This window comes from Triticum aestivum, chromosome 2B, assembly GCF_018294505.1.
Source record: "Triticum aestivum cultivar Chinese Spring chromosome 2B, IWGSC CS RefSeq v2.1, whole genome shotgun sequence".
Lineage (NCBI taxonomy): Eukaryota > Viridiplantae > Streptophyta > Magnoliopsida > Poales > Poaceae > Triticum > Triticum aestivum.
Window position 1 is genome coordinate 37,138,708 of NC_057798.1, and position 7,438 is coordinate 37,146,145.

A 7,438-nucleotide genomic window follows, 5' to 3' on the forward strand; every position below is an offset into this window, starting at 1 on the left:
CTCCATCCAGCAGCAGCACAACGGCGTGGTGGTGATGGAGGAGCGTGGCAATCCTGCAGGGCTTCACCAAGCACCTACGGGAGAGGAGGAGGTGTCACGGGAGGGAGGGAGGCGCCAAGGGCTCAGGTATAGATACCCTCCCTCCCCTCCACTATATATAGGGGCAAGGGAGAGGGGGGAGGCGCAGCCTTGCCCCTTCCTCCAAGAAAGGGGTGCGGCCAAGAGGGGGGGAGGAGTCCATCCTCCCCAAGGCACCTCGGAGGTGCCTTCCCCCTTGAGGACTCTTCCCTCTAGGGTTCCCTAGGCGCATGGGCCTCTTGGGGCTGGTGCCCTTGGCCCATGTAGGCCAAGGCGCACCCCCTACAGCCCATGTGGCCCCCCGGGGTAGGTGGCCCCACCCGGTGGGCCCCCGGGACCCTTCCGGTGGTCCCGGTACAATACCGATGACCCCGAAACTTGTCCCGATGGCCGAAACAGGACTTCCTATATATAAATCTTTACCTCCGGACCATTCCGGAACTCCTCGTGACGTCCGGGATCTCATCCGGGACTCCGAACAACATTCGGTAACCACATACAAGCTTCCTTTATAACCCTAGCGTCATCGAACCTTAAGTGTGTAGACCCTACGGGTTCGGGAGACATGCAGACATGACCGAGACGTTCTCCGGTCAATAACCAACAGCGGGATCTGGATACCCATGTTGGCTCCCACATGTTCCACGATGATCTCATCGGATGAACCACGATGTCAAGGACTTAATCAATCCCGTATTCAATTCCCTTTGTCCAGCGGTATTTTACTTGCCCGAGATTCGATCGTCGGTATACCGATACCTTGTTCAATCTCGTTACCGGCAAGTCTCTTTACTCGTTCTGTAACACATCATCCCGTGATCAACCCCTTGGTCACATTGTGCACATTATGATGATGTCCTACCGAGTGGGCCCAGAGATACCTCTCCGTTTACACGGAGTGACAAATCCCAGTCTCGATCCGCATAAAACAATAGATACTTTCGGAGATACCTGTAGTGCACCTTTATAGTCACCCAGTTACGTTGTGACGTTTGATACACCCAAAGCACTCCTACGGTATCCAGGAGTTACACGCTCTCATGGTCAAAGGAAGAGATACTTGACATTGGCAAAACTCTAGCATACGAACTACACAATCTTTGTGCTAGGCTTAGGATTGGGTCTTGTCCATCACATCATTCTCCTAATGATGTGATCCCGTTATCAACGACATCCAATGTCCATAGCCAGGAAACCATGACTATCTGTTGATCACAACGAGCTAGTCAACTAGAGGCTCACTAGGGACATATTGTGGTCTATGTATTCACACGTGTATTACGATTTCCGGATAATACAGTTATAGCATGAATAAAAGACTATTATCATGAACAAAGAAATATAATAATAACTTATTTATTATTACCTCTAGGGCATATTTCCAACAGTCTCCCACTTGCACTAGAGTCAATAATCTAGTTCACATCACCATGTGATTAACACTGACAGGTCACATCACCATGTGACCAACATCCAAAGAGTTTACTAGTGTCACTAAACTAGTTCACATCATCATGTGATCAAGACTCAATGAGATCTGGGGTTTGGTCATGTTCTGCTTGTGAGAGAGGTTTTAGTCAACGGGTCTGAACCTTTCAGATCCGTGTGTGCTTTACAAATCTCTATGTCATCTCCTAGATGCAGCTACCACGCTCTATTTGGAGCTATTCCAAATAATTGTTCTACTTGGAGCTATTCTAAATTATTGCTCCATTATATGTATCCGGTCTCTCTACTCAGAGCTATCCAGATAGGTGTCAAGCTTGCATCGACATAACCCTTTACGACGAACTCTATTACCACCTCCATAATCGAGAAAATTCCTTAGTCCACTAGTTACTAAGGATAACTTTGACCGCTGTCCTGTGATCCATTCATGGATCACTCTTGTACCCCTTAACTGACTCATGGCAAGGCACACTTCAGGTGCGGTACACAGCATAGCATACTGAAGAGCCTACGTCTTAAGCATAGGGGACGACCTTCGTCCTTTCTCTCTATTCTGCCGTGGTCGAGCTTTAAGTCTTAACTTCGTACCTTACAACTCAGGCAAGAACTCCTTCTTTGACTGGTCCATCTTGAACACCTTCAAGATCATGTCAAGGTATGTGCTCATTTGAAAGTACCATTAAGCGTTTTGATCTATCCTTATAGATCTTGATGCTCAATGCTCAAGCAGCTTAATCCAGGCTTTCCATTGAAAAACACTTTCAAAATAACCCTATATGCTTTCCAGAAATTCTACGTCAATTCTGATCAACAATATGTCAACAACATATACTCATCAGAAATTCTATAGTGCTCCCACTCACTTCTTTGGAAATCCAAGTTTCTCATAAACTTTGTATAGACCCAAAATCTTTGATCATCTTATCAAAGCGTACATTCCAACTCCGAGATGCTTACTCCAGTCCTTAGAAGGATCGCTGGATCCTTAGGATGCGTACATTCCAACTCCGAGATGCATACCTTTTAGCATCCTTAGGATCGACAAAACTTTTCTGATTGTATTGCATACAACCTTTCCTTACGAAAACTGGTAAGGAAACTTGTCTTGACATCCATCTGCCAGATTTCATAAATGCAGCTAATGCTAACAAGAATCCGACGGACTTTAAGCATCGCTACGGATGAGAAAAACTCATCGTAGTCAACTCCTTGAACTTGTGAAAAACTTTTCGCCACAAGTCGAGCTTCATGGACGGTGACATTACCATCCACGTCCGTCTTCTTCTTAAAGATCCATTTATCTTAATGGCTTGCCGATCATCGGGCAACTCCACCAAAGTCCATGGATCCGTTCTCGGATTTTATGGCCTCGAGCCATTTATCGGAATCCGGGCCCACCATCGCTTCTCCATAGCTCGTAGGTTCATTGTTGTCCAGCAACATGACTTCCAAGACAGGATTACGTACCACTCTGAAGTAGTACGCATCCTTGTCATCCCACGAGGTTTGGTAGTGACTTGATCCGAAGTTTCATGATCAATATCATAAGCTTCCACTTCAATTGGTGTAGGTGCCACAGGAACAACTTCCTGTGCCCTGCCACACACTAGTTGAAGAGACGGTTCAATAACCTCATCAAGTTTCCACCATCCTCCCACTCAATTCTTTCGAGAGAAACTTTTCCTCGAGAAAGGACCTGATTATAGAAACAATCCCTTATTGCTTTCGGATCTGAGACAGGAGGTATACCCAACTGTTTTGGGTGTCCTATGAAGATGCATTTTGTCTGCTTTGGGTTCGAGCTTATCAAGCTGAAACTTTTTCACATAAGCGTCGCAGCCCCAAACCTTTAAGAAACGACAACTTAGGTTTCTCTAAACCATAATTCAAACGGTGTCGTCTCAACGGAATTACGTGGTGCCCTATTTAAAGTGAATGTGGTTGTCTTTAATGCCTAACCCATAAACTATCGTGGCAGTTCGATAAGAGACATCATGGTATGCATCATATCCAATAGGGTGCAACTATGATGTTCGGACACACCATCACACTATGGTGTTCCAGGCGGTATTAATTGCGAAACAATTTCCGCAATGTCTTAATTGTGTGCCAAAACTCGTGACTCAGATATTCATCTCTATGATCATATCATAGATCCTCTTATCACGACGATCTTCCAACTTCACACTGAAATTACTTGAACCTTTCAATAATTCAGACTCGTTATTCATCAAGTAAATATACTCAACATCTACTCAAATCATCTATGAAGTAAGAACATAACGATATTCACTGCTTGCCTCAGCACTCATTGGACTGCACACATCAAAATGTGTTGCTTCCAACAAGTTGCTATCTTGTTCCATTTTACTGAAACCGAGGCTTTTCAGTCATCTTGCCTATGTGGTATGATTTGCATATCTCAAGTGATCCAAAATCAAGTGAGTCCAAACGATCCATCTGCATGGAGTTTCTTCATGCGTATACACCAATAGACATGGTTCGCATGTCTCAAACTTTTCAAAAATGAGTGAGTCCAAAGATCTATCAACATGGAGCTTCTTCATGTGTTTTATACCATTATGACTTACATGGCAGTGCCACAAGTAAGTGGTACTATCATTACTATCTTATGTCTTTTGGCATGAAAATATGTATCACTACGATCGAGATTCAATAAACCATTCCTTTAGGTGCAAGACCATTGAAGGTTTTATTCAAATAAATAGAGTAACCATTATTCTCCTTAAATGAATAACCGTATTGCGATAGACATAATCCAATCATGTCTATGCTCAACGCAAGCACCAAATGACAGTTATTCAAGTTTAATACTAATCTTGATGGTAGAGGGAGCGTGCGATGTTTGATCACATCAAACTTGGAAATGCTTCCAACACATATCGTCGGCTCACCTTTAGCTAGTCTCCGTTTATTCCGTAGCTCTTTATTTCGAGTTACTAACACTTAGCAACCGAACCGGTATCTTATACCCTGGTGCTACTGGGAGTACTAGTAAAGTACACATTAGCATAATGTATATCCAATATACTTCTATCAACCTTGCCAGCCTTCTCATCTACCAAGTATCTAGGGTAGTTCTGCTCCAGTGGCTGTTCCCCTTATTACAGAAGCACTTAGTCTCGGGTTTGGGTTCAACCTTGGGTTTCTTCACTAGAGCAGTAGCTGAATTGCTGTTTCATGAAGTATCCCTTTGTTCCCTTGCCCTTCTTGAAACTAGTGGTTTCACCAACCATCAACAATTGATGCTCCTTCTTGATTTCTACTTTCGCGGTGTCAAACATCACGAATATTTCAAGGATCATCATATCTATCCCTGCTATGTTATAGTTCATCACGAAGCTCTAGCAGCTTGGTGGCAATGACTTTGGAGAAACATCACTATCTCATTTGGAAGATCAACTCCCACTCGATTCAAGTGATTGTTGCACTCAGAAAATCTGAGCACAAGCTCAACGATTGAGCTTTTCTCCCTTAGTTTGTAGGCTAAGAAAATTGCCGGAGGTCTTATACCTCTTGACGTGGGCACGAGCCTGAAAACCCCAATTTCAGCCCTCGAAACATCTCATATGTTCCGCGACGTTTCGAAAACGTCTTTGGTGCCTCTACTTAAACCATTTAATTGAACTATCACGTAGTTATCAAAACGTGTATGTCCGATGTTCGCAACATCGACAAACGACGTTGGGGTTCAGCACACTGAGCGGTGCATTAAGGACATAGGCTTTCTACTGATCGCATAATCGCTACTATCAACTTTAAACTATATTTTCTCTAGGAACATATCTAAACAGTGGAACTAAAGCGCGAGCTTACGACATAATTTGCAAAAGGTCTTTTGACTATGTTCAGGATAATTAAGTTCATCTTATGAACTCCCACTTAGATAGACATCCCTCTGGTCATCTAAGTGATTACATGATCCGAGTCAACTAGGCCGTGTCTGATCATCACGTGAGACGGACTAGTCATCATCGGTGAACATCTTCATGTTGATCGTATCTACTATACGACTCATGCTCGACCTTTCGGTCTCCGTGTTCCGAGGCCATGTCTGCACATGCTAGGCTCGTCAAGTTAACCCTAAGTGTTTTCGCTGTGTAAAACTTTCTTACACCCGTTGTATGTGAACGTAAGAATCCATCACACCCGATCATCACGTGGTGCTTAGAAGCGACGAACTGTAGCAACGGTGCACAGTTAGGGGAGAACACTTCTTGAAATTTTGTAAGGGATCATCTTATTTACTACTGTCGTCCTAAGTAAACAAGATGCATAAACATAATAAACATCACATGCAATTATATAGTTGTGACATGATATGGCCAATATCATATAGCTCCATTGATCTCCATCTTCGGGGCTCCATGATCATCTTGTCACCGGCATGACACCATGATCTCCATCATCATGATCTCCATCATCGTGTCTTCATGAAGTTGTCATGCCAATGACTATTTCTACTTCTATGACTAACGCGTTTAGCAATAAAGTAAAGTAGTTTACATGGCGTTCTTCAATGACACGCAGGTCATACAATAAATAAAGACAACTCCTATGGCTCCTGCCGGTTGTCATACTCATCGACATGCAAGTCGTGAATCCTATTACAAGAACATGATCAATCTCATACATCACATATATCATTCATCACATCCTTTTGGCCATATCACATCACATAGCATACCCTGCAAAAACAAGTTAGACGTCCTCTAATTGTTGTTGCATGTTTTACGTGGCTGCTATGGGTTTCTAGCAAGAACGTTTCTTACCTACGCAAAACCACAACGTGATATGCCAATTGCTATTTACCCTTCATAAGGACCCTTTTCATCGAATCCGTTCCGACTAAAGTGGGGGAGACTGGCACCCGCTAGCCACCTTATGCACCAAGTGCATGTCAATCGGTGGAACCTGTCTCACGTAAGAGTACGTGTAAGGTCGGTCCGGGCCGCTTCATCCCACAATACCGTCGAAACAAGATTGGACTAGTAACGGTAAGCATATTGAACAACATCAACGCCCACAACTACTTTGTGTTCTACTCGTGCAAAGAATCTACGCAATAGACCTAGCTCATGATGCCACTGTTGGGGAACGTAGCAGAAATTCAAAATTTTCCTACGCGTCACCAAGATCTATCTATGGAGAAACCAGCTACGAGTATAAGGAGAGTGCATCTACATACCCTTGTAGATCGCTAAGCGGAAGCGTTCAAGTGAACGGGGTTGATGGAGTCGTACTCGCCGTGATTCAAATCACCGATGATCTAGTGCCGAACGGATAGCACCTCCGCGTTCAACACACGTACAGCTCGACGATGTCTCCCACGCCTTGGTCCAGCAAGGAGAGAGGGAGAGGTTGAGGAAGACTCCATCCAGCAGCAGCACAACGGCGTGGTGGTGATGGAGGAGCGTGGCAATCCTGCAGGGCTTCGCCAAGCACCTACGGGAGAGGAGGAGGTGTCACGGGAGGGAGGGAGGCGCCAAGGGCTCAGGTATAGATGCCCTCCCTCCCCTCCACTATAAATAGGGGCAAGGGAGAGGGGGGAGGCGCAGCCTTGCCCCTTCCTCCAAGAAAGGGGTGCGGCCAAGAGGGGGGGAGGAGTCCATCCTCCCCAAGGCACCTCGGAGGTGCCTTCCCCCTTGAGGACTCTTCCCTCTAGGGTTCCCTAGGCGCATGGGCCTCTTGGGGCTGGTGCCCTTGGCCCATGTAGGCCAAGGCGCACCCCCTACAGCCCATGTGGCCCCCCGGGGCAGGTGGCCCCACCTGGTGGGCCCCCGGGACCCTTCCGGTGGTCCCGGTACAATACCGATGACCCCGAAACTTGTCCCGATGGCCGAAACAGGACTTCCTATATATAAATCTTTACCTCCGGACCATTCCGGAA